Genomic DNA, 18,348 nt, shown 5'->3' on the forward strand with positions numbered 1-18,348 from the left:
GTTTTTACTAAGCGCAGATTAATTGTTGTAACATTACGTCAGATAGCCTTGCATAAGCAGATTTTGTTTATGAATAACCCTGCATAAAGAAAAAAAATCTTCTCAAATGAATAAATTATGTCTGAGCTTGCTTTTATTACATAATTTTAAACGCACAATTAGATACCGAATACATATTGCATAGGCAGAATTTTTTCAGCAACACTAATCAATTACATATGAACACATGTTTCTTATTTAGAAACACAAAAAGGTTTAAATCATGTATGTTCTAAATTTAAATGCTTTCAGCATACGTTATATATTGCATGCATTGGATTCTATTATAACATCAAATTCCACAGTCCTTAGAGGTTGCAGTTAATGGTCGTATAACTGGCAAAAGAGAACGGTAAATAATTATTTTCTTTTTAATTTTCCATCAAGATCATGCTTTGGTAATGATAACATTGCTTTTAATTTATGGGTTTTTTTTAAATCTATTGAAATTGTCGATGGTGATAAATATATATATATATTTACAATTAAAATTTCGGGAAAAACATAAACTATTTTAATATTAGCAACTTTACTCTGCTGTCAACCCGAAAACTTATATCGGCATAAACGCGGATATTCTAAAATGGTATGCGCGCTTTTTTTGCAGACCCGAGTATTATATCACTAGTCAAAGAAGCCTAGCCAATGTACCAGTTGATTAAGAACTTAAAATAAGAATATAATTAAAATGGCACATGTATCTATGCAATTTCTGTTTTCTATTATACGATTTCAAATTCGGTGAATGTATGTTGAAATCGATCGCACAGACACAAATCGACAATTTTTTATTTTTCAAAGCAATTCATGAATTTGATTTTCTCGGTTTGTAGTTTACATAAAAAGAACAGAAAAAAATATCAGTACTTTTCAATTTAATAGGATTTATGAAAGTCAAAGTACTGAAGTACGACAGAGTGGGTTTTATTGATTATTCCATTTATTTGAAAATCATCCATTGGTAATTTCGCATGGCAAGTAGTTTCTTATGTGTATTTGAAGAATTGCACCCATTTTATTCTTCTATGATTCATTTAGGCTTTTCGATAATAATTCTGAGCTTTGAACGGAAACCCCCATTGATTCATATTGTTTAATTCAAATTTAAAGATAGAATTAACGCCATCAAACTTTACGATGCATTATGTATATTCAGTAATCAAGTTTCTGAAAAAGTGTATCCAAACTTTTTTTAACATATAATAATAAATCCTTGTCTACGCCAGTACTGCTTGTTTGCCCTTGATTCCAAACGCTGTCGCTGTAGAAATCAGTATTATTGAACTCTGGCGTAGGAATACATACGACTAAAAAAATATCTAAAGTGTTCTTATATATCAAAATCCTATTATTTTCAAGGTATTTATAGATAAGTTTCCTTAAGAAAGCAACGCATCCAAATACATTTCATCTAATTTATCGATTGTTTCAACTACTAAGTTTTGTCAGCGGTGATCATGGTAATGAGTTGTGCTAAAGCCCAAACAATGTTTCACTTCCGCTTTGCTTGAGTAGCTGCATAGGAAAGTTGGTTAAAATCAATTCTAAAATAGAGATAAATATCAGTCTGCATAACTAAGTATTAATTTTGGAAAATGCTACGGAAATATTGTCAAGTAACTAAATAAAAAACACGCTATCAATTTAAAGAAATAAAAATAGTCCGTCTGTTATCTTAAATACATGTTCATTCTGTTTTCTATTATACGATAGCAAACTCGGGGAACGTTTGGTGAAATCGATCGCACAGACATAGATCGGCAAATTTTTCAGCGAGAAAAAGAAATACTTATTTTCAATCTAATAAGATTGAAGAAGAAGAAAACAGATATAATGTTCTTACTAACCAGTTCAGCCATAATTAATTATTTGTAAAACTAGAGCAGAGCTCGTGGCAAAGCCACGAGTAGGTCTTCCGTTGTTGCTGCGAGTTGAAAATGTATGTGATATGGTGTCAATAAATTATAATGACTAAACTTTCAGTTCTGCTTTTGTTATAAAAATGTGTTGTGATTGAAAGCCTGTATATTAAACATGTTTTGAAAAAGAAAGAAAGAAAATGTTTTAGGAAAACTATCTGTCGAACACAGTTTATGCAATCGTTTCAAACATTTTTTTAAAAAATGAGATGTTTAATGGCTTGTAAATTTTCAGAGAGTAGCAAGCATTGTTACATGTACTCATGATTCATGTCAGGAATTGTGTTATTTGGGAGTTATGCAGTTACTCTAGCAAACCGAAACTGAAACTGTGTTTGCACCTACATGTAAGCACAAATCATCGCCGCTGACAAGACTTAGTTCTTGAAAATAATCGATAAATTCGATGTTATGTACGCTGAAGCATTTTTTTTTAAAGGAAACTTATAAATACCTTGGAAAAAGTCAGATTTTAAATGGTACGAACAATTAGAAGTTTTTTGTAGTCGTGTGTATTCCTACGCCAGAGTTCAATATATAGTCTCGTTTAACCATCGGCTGTCTCCTTACATCTCCGGCAAGTAGAGAGTCAGTCTATATTTAGAGGTCGCATCATCAAGCTATCATGTGACCTGGTATCTCTTACTTGTCGGACATTAACGGAAACAGTCGAGCATCTGGTTGAACGAGACTAGAGTTCATTATTGGTTGGATCCATACAATTTTTGAAATATTTGGAATACCAAAACATAGTTTGATGAAATCAATTCTATTTTAAAATATTGCACAAAATGATTCATTAGAGGTTTTCTCTAAATTCTTGTCGGAAATGTCAGAGAATTCATATTATAAAAATGTGCATAATTCAAATGCAAATTATAAACTACTTTCTCCATTCGGAAGTACTCGGGATACCTCGCGCAATTTTTTAACGTTATCATCCGGGCTTATTAATGGCTGATGCAATGCAAAATCCCCGTAGACTTTCAATATTGGGATGTGTTGTGAAACCTGAAGCGGTAGAGGGGGCGTTTCAACACATATAATCTGGACATTTTTCATATAAGTGGATAAACTTAGTTTGAGCACAAAGGTATTTACTATTATTGAAATATCAAGCAAAAAGTGGTGGAAGAAAAAACTCGGGACATAGTATAGTATATCTTAAAAATTTATGGAACTTTGAAGTGTTTTGAAATTCTTTAACCAGGGAACAACAATGTCTATATCTAGATCAGTAATAGGATAAGGTAATGTCAAACATTGAAGACTGTACGAATATTTAAGAAACTGTTTGTATTACAAGTGTTACCGTTAATAATCAAATCAAAGTTTGCCGAATCTTCCTGGAATTAAACATAGGTTGTAAATTTACTTTGTATAAAAACTTTCTTCATGGTTACTCAGTGTGAAACATTCTTTACCTTAAACGTTTAACTTTTCCACTAAGCATCCGCCTTCGTTGCCTTTCCTTTACACTACATCTAAATTCATCATGTTCATAAGTGATCATTCGTTCGCATTTCAAAATACTTAATGTCCGTATTCTCGGACTCCATGCTAGGAAATTTAGTTGGATATAAGCTACGTCATTCTTATCCATGTGCATGTTGTCGACGACGTACGCGTGCGGCTAAAGAAATTTTCACAATCGTTTTTAAAACGCTTTAAAGTTATACAATATAGGATATACATGTAATTTTTGTATACAGACCTTAATTAATTCACTGGATGAAAAATCAAGTTTCAGCAAAACTGAAACTATATGGAAACCTTGCTGAAACTTGAAGTTGAAGTTTCATGTATAGTTTCCGCAATGCGGAAACCATTATATCGATTCAGCAAGTATCCGTTAGGTTTCAGTCAGCAGAAACTTTAGTCTAAGATTCCTGGTGGTTTCCGCAATGCGGAAACTAGATTTGAATCGTGAAAATAGTTGTGTAAATTATTATGGAAATATCAATCAGTTTCAGAACATTTCCGCTAGGTTTCAGTATGCTGAAACTTTAAGTTAAGATTCCTGATGGTTTCCGCAATGCGGAAACTAAATCTGAATCATGTGAAAAGTTGTGTAAATTATTATGGAAATATCAATCAGTTTCAGAACATTTCCGCTAGGTTTCAGTATGCTGAAACTTTAAGTTAAGATTCCAAATGGTTTACGCATTGCTGAAACTATTACTAAAATTAATTCGAGTTTAATAGTGATATCATTTATTTTCAACAGGTTTAAGTTTAATTCTAGCCTAATGATAATGAATCCGTACATACTAAAATGTATAGTAAGGTTTCAGCGTGACTGAAACTATATGTATACATGTAACTTTCTTCAAATGTGGCAAATAAGGCGATTAAGAACCTTACTAAGTAATTAATTGAATTTGAAAAGAAAATCTGATGTCTGATCTTGTTTAATGCATATGATGAAATCATTAATCTTAGGTACTCGGGCACGTGTATACATGTGTATACATTCTTTGTCCAGGTGACCTCCTCTGTGATTTTCCTGTATATTCTGTGTGGATTGCAGGGTTTTTTCTGTCAGGAGTGAACAAAAGACTTACATAACATATACACAGTACGAAGCGTGAGTTTATAACTGGAGCCCGGCGGGAATTTTTTTTTCAATTTGTGTGTACCTGAGTTAGTAAAACTGATAAGTAAATTATAATTATTTAGTAAAATAAATTAATATACCTATTTTGTAAGACTCCTTCTTAAATCATTTAGTTATCATTTGAATGAACCTTGAGGTACAGTAACTAATTAAGCAAACAAATTAAGGTAAAGTCGTTGTAAATTTTTACAAATCGTACCAAATATTCGTACAACCTGAAGTTTAGAGCTAATTCATTTCTTTTTTAATACCACGCCAACACATGTACACAGGAATTTTTTTTCAAATTCTACAGTTGATAATAACAAGTAAAACCCACTTGGAGTTTGAGTCTAATATAATAATTGTTTAATTATTTACATGCATTTCAGACTTTACTACATGTATGACTGTAGCATGATTCACTGGCGTCGGAAGCAAATTGAAAAAGTGGGGGGGGGGGGGGGGGCTAGACTAATCCTCAGAATTATTGAGGAAAAACCCTACAAAACCCTAATTCCCAAAATCATGAAAATCCTAATCCGTGGAGGGGGGGGGGGTATACCTATACTATATACTTCCGAAAATAAATTTCCCTACCCAAATTTTTTTTCCCAAAATCATGAAATTCCTAATCCGTGTCGGGGGGGGGGGGGGGGGGGGTAGTATGCCTATTACTCCAACTTCTCAATCTTTCAAGGTAAATTTAGGAACAATTACATTTCCGGCGAGAAAAAGTGGGGGGGGGGGGGCTATATGCCTATTGGTTAAGTCTAACTTTGCACTAAGCCCCCCCCCCCCCCCCCCCCCCCCCGGTTCGACGCCTATGTGATTCGTGCATTTCTATACTTTGTATTTACTTTCTGTACTGTAAACACAGATATTGATACATGTTTATGAAACATGCACATGTTTCTGTTATAAGATATAATAAGCATTATTTATAATTTTACTGAAGTTATACGTTATATTACAAAATCAGTTTAAAATCCAGCACTAGCCATGTGGTGCACGTGATTTTAATCCCATTTTAAAAATTTGATTATACATTCGTTTACATTTGATGTAGAAAGTATACCAAATAATTAAAATTATATTTTGTTTATATATCAGTCCGACGTGTACGTCTTACTTCCCGGTTTGTTTAACGCGTTTGTATTTTAATTTCATAAGTATTCTTAACGTTCTGTTCATCGCATGACCAATCAGTGCAATTGTGTAACTGTAAAATAATTGCCATCAATTCATCGTAGTTGTAAATTCACCGTACGGGTGAACGCTGTTAACCGGACCCCGTTAATTGATCGGCATCTAATTATATTTGTGATTTATGTGTGTTCATGCAGAACCTGCTCTGTGATGAACATAATATTTTCACACCTCTATATTTTGAATAAGAATATGACCGTGCTTAGAATCGCGGTGAAAATTGGACAAATCAAGACTAACTTGTCAGTAAACTATATATGGCTCTATCATATTTAGTTTGGCAAAATCATCAGTACATGTAAATAAAATATAGTTAAAGACAAAATCTGATACATATGTCTCATTAAAACTTGTTTAATTTCATTAGACATTTGTAAACAAACGGTCGGCCATTTTTTTTGGTTAATCACGTGTTACAAATACAATTGTAACAAACACACGCCAATACTTTGTCGTATTTAACCAGGAAATACTGACTCCGACAGTTCTTATTTAAAATAAATATACATGTAAAAAGTATACTATTCGGTAAAAAATTATAATTTTGATTAAACATTATTCATTTTAAACTATCCCAAGATGCACTTTTCCAAGATTTAGCGGGTTCTGATTGGTCAGTATTGGCGCACTTTATGATTCCGAGCGAAGGTTAAAATGGACAAGAAGGTGCTGTTGTAAAATGGAGAATTGAGAAGCATTAATAGCCTCTACAACAAGGAGATAATGCAGGAACGAAGAACTCATGTCAAGGTAACTTAATTCACAATATAGATACTCCCAATAACATTTTCAAGGCTCTAATTTATCTCTCATTTGTAAACGAGATCTCGCGCCATCATATCAAGATGGCGTCATTTTTTCAAACTTGGTTCGGCGTTTTAATTTTTATTACCGTATCTCTTTTATTAAATATATACGTTTTGACCAAGTTAACCATTAACCAACTTTATATGCATGATAATCAAGATTATCCAGGGTATACACATATATAATTATATAAACGTCCCTAATATATGAATGCTTGGTTGGTAAACAAGACGAACAATGAATCTTTCGCACATTATACAATTTACAAACTCTAAATGTAACGAAAAAAAAATATTTATTAAATCCGGAAAATGAAATCTTTCACGTTTTTCTTTTTCAGCATTGACAGCATACAAAGTCAATGTTTCCGGTGATTAGTTGCATCCTCTGTTCTCTGTTCGGTGATTCGGATGAATGTTTTGACCAGCTGGACGATATGAACGCAAGGTACTGCTTTGGAATTGATTATTTTCACCAATAACTTATACATGTGTTGGATGTTTATAATTTACTGTAGTAATTTTTGGGAAATCCAGGTCTAAGTTCTTGAAAATTGATTGGGGGGGGGGGGGGGGTGAAACACACTTATTGTTGATAAGTTTTTCCATTGTTCAACAAACAATAATTGAATCAAAATGAAAATAACATAGCTTCAAACATAAAATGAAACATTTTAGACCAGATACTACTGTAGTCATTATATGACATAGTTTAAACAGCAACTGGCAACTGCATATAGTAGCTTCTGTATTCAGATTTTTATTCAGAATGCTTTTATTACATGTTAGGCTGAATGACTTATGTTTATTGTTTAAAAATCTAAATGAAACTTTATTATTCATGTTTAAGATAAATAGAACAGACATAAAGTACAGCCCAGTGAAAGGAACAAGTTCATCGCAAGAAGAAGAATTTGAATGCTACCACTGTCCAGAACTACTAAGTCTGCTGTAGCCATGATGTGATCATATGAGTGCTTCACCGGTCTGGACAATGCTCGAAAGTCCCCCAAAAAGGCCTATTTCCATAAACTACGACTCGGGTTACATCAACAACAGCCAAGGACACTCCTTATTGATTCGAATGGACACATCTCTATGACCCGACTAAACCTCTGCAGAACAAGACTTTTTAACTGTAAAGTATTCTCATTTCAAAAAACCTATAAACTATAAAAGTACTTTTTTTATATGATCAAATACCAGTATATTACAATGTCTGTCTGTAAGCTAGAATCTTAGAAAATCACATGGTTTTGACTTATTAAATGATTGATTAGACCTTGCAGATATTAACTTTCATTTTCTTAAATAATTTGTTATATTTGCAAATATTGCATAAAATATTAGACTCCATGTAACATATATCCTCACACCTCCAAGTTGATAAGTGTTAACTACTTTTTTTTCCATTTTCTTTGTTTAAACATTTATTGATAACTTATTTGCAGCAATATATGAAAAATTAAGAAACCAATCTTAAATGTAAAAACACTGCATTAGGAGATGAATGCATGGGTCATAGAAATGATAAATTACACCAAACAATATTCAATTATGTCGTATATGAAAATATATAAAGACAACATATACCCCATGTAATACAATTTTTATATAACAAAATTACTTGGATGGAGAGTTGTTTCCATGTGGGTTTTATTTTAATCTGTGTTATGTAACTAATATATAATTGGAATTAGCTTTTATATTATAAGTAAAATGCTGGTATTGATGAGAATTGTAAGGTGAATGATCTGTGTGATACTTTGTATTTTATACATTCATGCTACAAAAAGCACGTACATGTACATATAGTAATACTTGTCATATATAAACAATGTATATTTTACTTCATGTCTTGGATTTAAAAATATTAATGTAGGTAAAGTAGTGAAATGTAGGAAGATAAACCGTGTGTAAAGAAGAATATTCATCAGGAATGAAGTGTGTTGCAATCAGCATAATTAATTAAATGTGTACATCATATTTTTGCACATGATTTGACAGACTGCTCCATTGTAAGCTTTTTATTGGCCAACAAGCTTTTCATATCTCCCTCTGGGTCATCTATTAAATACTGACAGGCTTATGATATTAAAATCTGATCAGTTGGTACATCATGGGTGGAAATGAAAAGTTCACTTTGGACTTAATGGATTATCAAAAAAATGATATCAAATCCTGTTCTATTGTAAAACATTAGATTATATTACTAACAAAGAAAAGGTTTATCCCAACTTGTAAGTGGGTCACTTTGACCTCATTTTGGAATTTATTGACATATTCAAATAAAATCTGGGTCATACCTCTATAGTCAACTACTATCTTGTAGTGTATTTTTTTTTTAAAGATGGATACTTCAGACTTTTCAAAAATATTTTATGGTGTACATATTCATTGTAATTCAAAACAAATTGAGACAAGTGTATCATGTTCATGTAACAGTTAAGTTTTCTTTGTTTATTCATGTACGTACAGTTATTTTGTAAATTGCATTCATATTTTTTAAAAAGTAAGATCTTTGTTGCATTTTTAAAGGGAGATCTTTTTTTTAATCGAGATGAAAAAAATACAAATGTAAAGATTTCTATGGGAGTTTTTTTTTCATGTGCAATTTTATCATTTTTTAAATAAAAGTCCCTAATAAGGGAATTGCTATATGGATGTTTCTCCATTATTGTATCTTGGCTGTATTTTATTTATTATTGGAAACAATTTCAGATTTTTGAACAAAATAAATTTGGAACTGTTTGAAATTGTTTTGTTTTTACATAAAGTAGAAACCTTGCTCAGCTTTTGTGAAAGCAAAAATATAAAAAGTTTCAGTAAGTTTCAGTTGCGGAAACCCTTTGTAAACAATATGTTTCCCAATTGTATATGGAGGTTGAAACTATGCAGAAACTTCAAGTTTCAGTAAGTTTCCGTCGCAGAAACCATTTGTAAACAATATGTATCCCAAACGTATATGGAGATTGAAACTATGCAGAAACTTCAAGTTTCAGTAAGTTTCTGTTGCGGAAACCATTTGGATTCATGGACAGCCTAAGTTTCAGCACTGCGGAAACTTAATGAAACTTGAAGTTTCCGTGCTGAAACCTGTCGGAAACTTAAAGTAACCTTAAGTTTCCGCAGAGTTTCCAAAGGGTTTCCGCAGCGCTGAAACCAGATATTTCATCCAGTGATTTGTTTGCAAGTTTGTAACTAATGATTATTTCTTTATCGGCACCACTTATAATTTACTCAATTCACTCCCTCTCTCTCTCATTTCTTTCTCTCATTCAAGTCATGAGCGGCAATGTCTTAACTCCGCCCAGCTACGATCTGATTGGACAAAGGTCGGTCAAAACATTAGGTAGAAACTTTTCTGGAGTAAACCCCTCTTAAACGCTTCAATGTACTTCGCTGTAACTTAAACGATCATGTTTTGATAAGCATATATATATTTTATAATTTATTTACATCGATAACTCTTACTGAGACCATTCGACTTTGTACAAGCAGCACACATAACCTCGGACATCGGGTGTCTCCTGCACCTGGCTGAACCTGTCAATCAAACTCTGTGTATTTGTTTTCATTGGATGGTCAAGCGTCTCTTTTTTTGTCAATAGTCAATGGAAAACTTATGACTTCAATGTAATCGGAATCCGTATTTGATGAAGCATGCAATTTGAATGACAAAAAAATTATTAATTATCTGAAAATTATTTAAACCACTGTTAACGGAAAACCAAGAGTCTTTAGTTAGAAGTAATTAACACATGGATTTGCCTACAATGTACACAGTCATGCAATTACTAGTAATTATTATGGGAATCTTCACGCATAATAATCTATACACTGTACGCCGGTAATATATACGAATATTGAGTCAAAAATTTGAGTTCGCTTCTACAAAGAAACGAACGACCATGTAGAAAAACTACAGAAGTGATAAATATGTGACCGATAAAATCTAATCTAAAGTTGTTTAAAATTCATGTGAATTTTTTTTAAAAAAATCATCGAATGCCTCAATTCAGGACATTTTTTTTATCGTGCTAGCACCTACCGCAAACATGTTACATGGAACTTTGATTATAATTTGATTTTTAAATTACCTTGTACGCTATCTATAAATCAATGCTTAATCAACTGAAGTTTAATGAATTTATCTTTTCATCTTAAACGAATATAATAGTTGAAAACATAATAAAATATAGTTGTGTCCGTGCAAAATATGAAACATGAACGCGTGATAAGGTATATGTAGAAGAACACGAACCGACCGCGGATTACTTGTCCACTCGCGCCGGTTCTCCTCAGCCATGTGCGAGGGACGATCATCATTTAAAGGTTTACTATTTGTGTGTGTGTGTGGGGGGGGGGGGTTAAAACATTATTTGTGCAGTTTTTAAAATATTTTACATAAACAAAATAACCATTAATTTATGTCTTACGATGTTTACGATTTGGAGTAATATCGCTCATTAATATTCATTTACACTCAAATGTTCAATTGAATAAATACAAGATGGACAAACTTTTATAGCATTAAATTAAAACAGTTCCTGTTTTTACGGCTATATTAACTCAAACACGTTCATATGCATGTAAGTGTGCGTCGCGGTGTGAGAATCTTATGTATTAAATAACCGCTTAAATACCGCTCGGTAGTGCAGCCGTGGCTGATCTCATCGGCCGTGGGCGAAAGATATATTACGTAAAGGTACATGTACAACGCACAGACAGGCACAGCTCAGAACCCAGGAAGATTTGAAAAGTTTGCAGTATAATGACCATACTCTATCAAATAGAAGTTATTTATTTTAAACTCTAAACCAACAATTGTTCTGTGTGTATTATTGCTTTAGATTGAGAATGACATTGCTTTTATCAATTAACTGAACGATTTCTTAATTGACACCCAATCGTTTAATCCATAAAAAAATTATGTGTAATCAAAACGAAACCAATTCTTGAGTTCGCGGCTATATAAACTCATTCATGTATATGTGAGACACAGCTCTCGTGTATTAGATAACCGCTGACCGCTAGGTAGTCCAGCCGCGAGCATGGTGACCGATTTTCTCGGCCGCGGGCGAGGGAGAGCTTACGTAATGGTACACACACACACAGCTCTGATTCAAGGTAGATCTTAAATGCATGGAGTTTATAAATAAAATGTAATGCATAGAGTTTTTTAATTCCATATTTTGTGGTTTAATAGAAAAGAAAAAGAATGTTTTGTTTTCCAATTGCCGTTTTTAATGATTGTGCACTATATGAACTTAACAACAATGACTTAAACTCCTAAAAAAAAAAGCATGTACTCCAACAACAAAAAAATTCTTATAAATTAATGCCTCCTGTATAAACCAGCATACTTTCTGCGGCAACTTTATGCTAGTTGTACGCACAAAGACTTTCGTTAACTTGTCAAATGAAAACAGGCACATATCAACATGTAAAGCTTTTTACACTCATACTACACAAATCACTTACAAAATAATATTGTTACGACCTTTATGAGATCCCAACAAACAACTTTTTCAGCGACAGCCATATCAAAATCCTAACCGTTTTTGAGTTATTAAGCAAAAACTTTTAGGAGCTATTGGCCCTTAATTTAAGGGGCCAGCCCTTTTTTATTGGTGTCAAATGAAAGCCCTTGATATTCTGCACAACTTTTATTCTACATGTCTTAACAAAATATTTTTTGTTAAAAAGATATAAAGGAAAATATGTCGAAATTTTTGCACTTTTTTTAATCCTGTTTTTTGACCCCCTACCTTTTCCTAAATAAAAAACGTAATCTAAAAACAAAAACCGATGTGCGCCACTACAATGTCTCTGCTATTCAAATTCGTTGGATTCCCATTCCCTGCTATCATAGTCTCGGAGCCTTTGACTGGAAACCAAAGGCCCTAAAAAAATTTAAAAGGGGAATAACTCGTTAACGGAAAGGGAATTCTAACTTTTATGAATTGATGAAGATAGTGTTTTGTCAAGTCCATTAGCCCTGAAAATTTGAGCAAAAACCGTTCAGAAATGAGCACGATATGAAGCCTCAAAGTTCGCGTCTAGGAAGAAAAAAAAAAAAAAAAAAAAAAAAAAACTAGAGCAAAGCTCGTTGCAAAGCAACGAGTGGGTCTTCCGTTAATGTCCAGAGAAAAGCTAGAAGTACCTTTAAGAAGCAGAGTTCTTAAGCCAAGAACAAGAGTAACTAAAACAATAAGAAAAAATCGAATAATTCTTGGTACGACTTAACAAAATCCGAATGATTTTAAGTATGACTGAACAAAAACCTTTCCGATTTCAAGAATGTCTTAACAAAATAAACCCGAATGTGTTCATGTACGACTTGACCCGATTATTTTTGGTACGAATTAATTTTACATTTAACTTCACGCTATTTTTTAAACCAAGGACGCGGAATCAAAATTTCCGGAAAAATCAAATTTTAAATCCCAATTTCTCTGTAGTGCATGGTCCGATTTTATAACGAATTTCAGCGTAAGATTAAGATAAAAAAAAGTTCTTTGTTTTTGCTAAATGAAGGATATCAAATTATCGCTTTAAAAAAGTTATCATAAAAAGACTTACTAGCCCTTTTAGTCCCTAATTGGAGGGGCCAGCCCTTTTTTCTTTATATCAAATAAAAGGTCTCACAAAAACATTTTGTTCACATGTATTCACGAATTGTTTAACGTTTTCGAGATATCTGAACAGCTGTGTTTTAGGGGCCGACCCTTTATCTCCTTACCGGGGCCACCAACAAAAAATGTTTAGTTGCCATATTGTTAAGAACATTATTCTTAACATTTTGTGTTCTACATTGCGTTTAAAGATATTTCTCCTTTTTCAGATATTATTTATGATCAAAGTTTTGAACTTCTGGCCCCTTGAAACCCCTAATTACGTAATATATGACTTAACTATGGTACTGTAAAGATAAACAGCTGTACAGTGAACATTTTTGCTTCTATAATTAATAACAAATTTTTGTTCAGTAAAGAGTTATTGTAAGAAGATTTTAGAGCCCTCTTGGCCCCTAATTTTAGGGGCCAGCCCCTTTTCCTTGATATCAAATTAAAGGTCTTGCAAATATAAATATATTTTGTTCACCAAGTGTTCACAAAGTGTTAACCGTTCTCGAGATATCTGTACAAATGTGTTTTAGGGGCCGACCCTTAAACTCCTTAATGGGGCCATCAAGAAAAAATTTAAGGTGGCATAATGTACAGAACATTATTTTGAGCAATTTTTGTTCTACATTGCTTTTCAAAATGTTTCTCCTTTTTCCGATATAAATGATCAAAGTTTTGAACTTTTGGCCCCTTGAAACCCCTAATTACGTAATATATGACTTAGCTATGGTACTGTAGAGATAAACAGCTGTACAGTGAACATTTTTGCTTCTATAATTAATTTTTGTTCAGTAAAGAGTTATTGTAAGAAGATTTTAGAGCCCTCTTGGCCCCTAATTTGAGGGGCCAGCCCCTTTTTCTTGATATCAAATTAAAGCTCTTGCAAATATAAACATATGTAGTTCACCCAGTGTTCGAAAAGTGTTAACCGTTCTCGAGATATCTGTATAAATGTGTTTAAGGGGCCGACCCTTAAAATCCTTAGTGGGGCCATCATCAAAAAAATTAAGGTGGCATATTGTACAGAACATTATTTTGAGCAACTTTTGTTCTACATTGCTTTTCAAAATGTTTCTCCTTTTTCCGATATAAATGATCAAAGTTTTGAACTTCTGGCCCCTTGAAACCCCTAATTACGTGATATATAACTAAGCTATGGTACTATTTAGATAAACAGTTGTACAATAAACATTTTTGCTTCTATGATTGATAACAAATTATTGTTCAGTAAAAGGTTATTATAAGAAGACTTTAGAGCCCTCTAGGCCCCTAATTTGAGGGGCCAGCCCCTTTTCCTTTATATCAAATTAAAGGTCTTGCAAAAATAAACATCTTTTGCATTACATTATTTCACAAAATATGTATACATCAAAAGATATTTCAGAACATGTTCAAAAATTTCGTGGAAAAATTTGGTGCTTATTTTCAGGTTCAGGCGAGCTTCGAAGCCTTGCACAATTTTCATAAGTGAAGGCAATGGGGTACATCTACATACATTTATCTACAATCCCTGAAAATTTCAAGCTTCTATCTTGATTAGTTTTGGAGGAGATGCGTGGACAAAATGACCCTTAAAAATTTACAAAATCGTCAATTTCTGAAACCGGAAGTGACGTCATAAGTTTAAATTTTAATAACCTCGAGTATTTACGTTACCAAATAAGTTCTGAAAATTTCGTGGAAATCGGTTGAATAGTTTTTGAGATATAAGCCACAAAAAAAGTCAGAGGAAGGAATAATAATAATGAAAAAGAATCCGAAGAAAAACAATAGGGTCTTCCGTTGGAAACGAAAGACCCTAAAACAAAATAAGACTAATCTTATTCCCGCACAATAATAGAAAGGTCTTCCATTGGAAACGGAAGACCTTAATAAAACACAAACACATAATGTATAAAATAAGCTAGCATGCGCAAATACAAGAATAAGAGAGAGAGAGAGAGAGAGAGAGAGAGAGATAGAGAGAGAGAGAGACAGACAGAGAGAGAGAGAGTACAATGTACGAGGATTGTTGTTGTTACAAAAGTTCGCAGGCAAAGTGATTTACGGCACAATTGCTGTGTATAATGACGTATGTTTCATTAAATGACTACCGACTGAAAATAAGTATGCAAAAAATCATATTTTTCTAAAGTTGTTTTTAAAAGATACAGCTATTTTTATTTTGCATATTCCACGACGTCAAAGTGGCTTCTAACTTCGAATAACTTTTTAAAAAACCGTATTATACTTCATACCTGTCCATGGATTAAATCACGGTGACCCTATTAACCCATAAACAGCCAATCGATATGCAAAGTCGACACGTCCACTTAATTTCATAACAAACACACATATTTTCTGTAACTTTAAACAATATATACAATAGCACTGCAAGTTTTGAATAGGCTATGAAAATTTTAGTGGATTTTACAGACACATCCTCAAGAAAAAAAATAAATAATACGATATAAGCTAAAAATAAATTTGACAATTTCCGTTTGTAGTTGATTACAACTAAACGCTACTTATCATTTAAAACATTGTCAACTTACTTTTACAAATAACATTTTTTGCGGTTTTTAATTTACTCAATCATAAATCTGTCTTAAATTTGCACGGGCTTAAAGTCAAATGAAATGTCAATTCCTTGAATTGTGTTTAAAATGTTATGCATTCTTGTCATAGAAATGATTTTCTTTGACATTGTCTAGGAAAAATCTTATATAATAAATGAAAATATTTTTTTTTAGATGAAGCTCATCTTTTTGCTTCTTGTTTCTGTTGTTCTTATCACCATCCATGTTATAGGTGCATACGGGATGTTTCCGGTACGTATTATTGCAGCATATATCAAGGTGTACATGTAAAGTGTTAGAAAATTAACATTCCACCACCCTATTGATTGTTATGTTGCAACGATTATTTTATTATCACCAAATTAATCTTAAAATTAAGTAAGGTCAAAGGAATAAAAGGAACAATTTTCTGTTGTCGATTACACAAGCACTTGAAATCAACGCATAGAGTTTAATTATGTTGATTTTTGTTTTGAGATTCTATACTTGTTTTTTTGTTTAAATTTTGCAGAGCATGAATGATTATGGTAAACGGAAGAGAATCCTCTTACCAGGAGTAGGATTTGGAAGATTTAGAGGAATGGGAGGATTTGGTGGAGGAATGGGAGGTGGAGGAGTTGGATGGTAGGGATGATATGGATGAAAAGGTGGTGGAGGAGGAGGAGAAGGCGCATGGAAAAAAAGACGATGTTTGTATTAATATTAATGTTGATCAATTTCATTGTAATAATATTACTATTTATTGATATAATGTCAAATTAAAATGTGATATCTAAATAAAAGAGTAATCACCTGAAAGTTGTCTTTCAGCCTCCTCTTTTTATTCAAACTAGGACACAGGCTACTCCCAATGTAGAAGAGGAGACTTTTCAATAACACCTGAAAATAAGATCTCGGGGATCTATATAAACTTAATATCATAAATCTCCGTATGACAAAGAAAATGCCTTTACGATATAGTGCTGGAGTGTAATGATAATTCTCTTTGTTTGGTATACTTGTCTAAGCACAATATTGACCAGATTAAAGTATACTGAAAGTTCTGGAAAGCAATTATCAAAAGAATTTTCTTCATTAAAGTTTTAGCTTGGATTTCAATAGTGTAGCTGTTGTCAGCCCGTTAGAAACCAACTCGGCGTTCTACTGTAGTACCAAACATTTTGAAACTTTTTTTGTATTTATTAAGGACGACAGACCATATTTGTCTTTGCGCAGATTTATTGCACACCTAAAAGGGGTGATTGTTACGAACATTGAATTCTCAATATTATGTCACAATCACAAAAACCCAATGAAAAATTCCTTATGATACAACATATAGCTGCTCAACGCCAACAACACACACTTAAGTATTGCATGTAGGGGACGATCTTGCTTTTTATTACACATGCTGAAATACGCTTTTCAAAATGTTTTAACATAAACAAATTTTGTCCGGGGGTGTCAAAAGTTTGTACTGATTTTAGAATTAGCTTACAATATTTATAAGCATCTACATGGATAACTTGACAGAGTTTTAGCCAGTGAATAAAACATTTACATTTGTAAACAGATAGCCATACTATGACCTTGAACTGCTAGTATTCCGTATTGGTCACCATGATACTTAAGCAGTTAAGTATACCTAGATACTACGCAATGAATTGTGGTAAGTATAACTAACAGAATGGTCTCTGCGACTCTTGTAGCACTGCGTAGTATTCCTAAATGATGTTATGAAACCAGGTGCATAATACGGGCATAATAAAATCCAAATTGAGAGTTTATAAATAAGTGTCATATTTGGCGATTCTATATCTGCAACGGTAGCTCTGGTACTCTATATTGAGTCATGTATTGCATATTCTATACTACCTTTGTAACCTTTTAGCCATGTATGAATAAATGTATTATGAGTAAGTGATGCCTTATACCTATGTGGAAGACTGGATGCCTTATACCTATGTGGAGGACTGGATGCCTTATACCTATGTGGAGGACTGGATGCCTTATACCTATGTGGAGGACTGAGAGACCCGGAACTCGGAGACTCAAAACCTGCATACATACTCTTTGATAGACAGTTTTGATAGTTTTGTTACTTTATTTAGAAATAAAATATAACTGTGGAATTTGAACACTAAAGATTCACTCATGATCATTGTAAATGGGCTGAACTGGTCAGAACTTTCATTCATTAGTAAAATGTTACATAAACTCCTGTAAAACGATGTTAGATAAACTTTTTAAAAACAGAATTGTATTTTGGGTTTTGATTTCGCTTATACTGATCTTTGATTTGGGCTGCTTTTAATTGGTGTAATTTGACTACACAATCACGCTCATTAATAAACTATTGGTGAAATAAGTACTAGACTTCGTGGTTACTGAGCTTGAGACGTATCTCCAGGAGATAACTACGGTAGAAGGTTTACACGAGCATTCTTGGTGCCCATGACCAGAACTAAGCGAAGTTGAAAACAAAATAAACAACTTGTCTAAGCAACCAATATGGCGACAGGTGATGGGTTGGATAAAAAGAATTTAAAATCAAATGGAGCAATTAGAAAAACAACTAGACACGATCTCGTTGCGAGCAACGAGGAGGTCTTC

General features: G+C 32.9%; 2 long non-coding RNA genes across 2 annotated transcripts; both read left to right on the forward strand.

Moving 5' to 3' along the window:
* Window positions 1-276: 276 nt before the first annotated feature.
* LOC105320812 (uncharacterized) lies at window positions 277-16,439 on the forward strand. Its single transcript, XR_004597343.2, has 3 exons — window positions 277-391; window positions 15,931-16,008; window positions 16,268-16,439. It is a non-coding gene; the product is annotated as an uncharacterized lncRNA (long non-coding RNA).
* Window positions 5,356-9,748, forward strand: LOC136274806 (uncharacterized). Its single transcript, XR_010713223.1, has 3 exons — window positions 5,356-6,513; window positions 6,911-7,017; window positions 7,420-9,748. It is a non-coding gene; the product is annotated as an uncharacterized lncRNA (long non-coding RNA).
* Window positions 16,440-18,348: the final 1,909 nt, after the last annotated feature.

Source organism: Magallana gigas, chromosome 4 (assembly GCF_963853765.1).
Source record: "Magallana gigas chromosome 4, xbMagGiga1.1, whole genome shotgun sequence".
Lineage (NCBI taxonomy): Eukaryota > Metazoa > Mollusca > Bivalvia > Ostreida > Ostreidae > Magallana > Magallana gigas.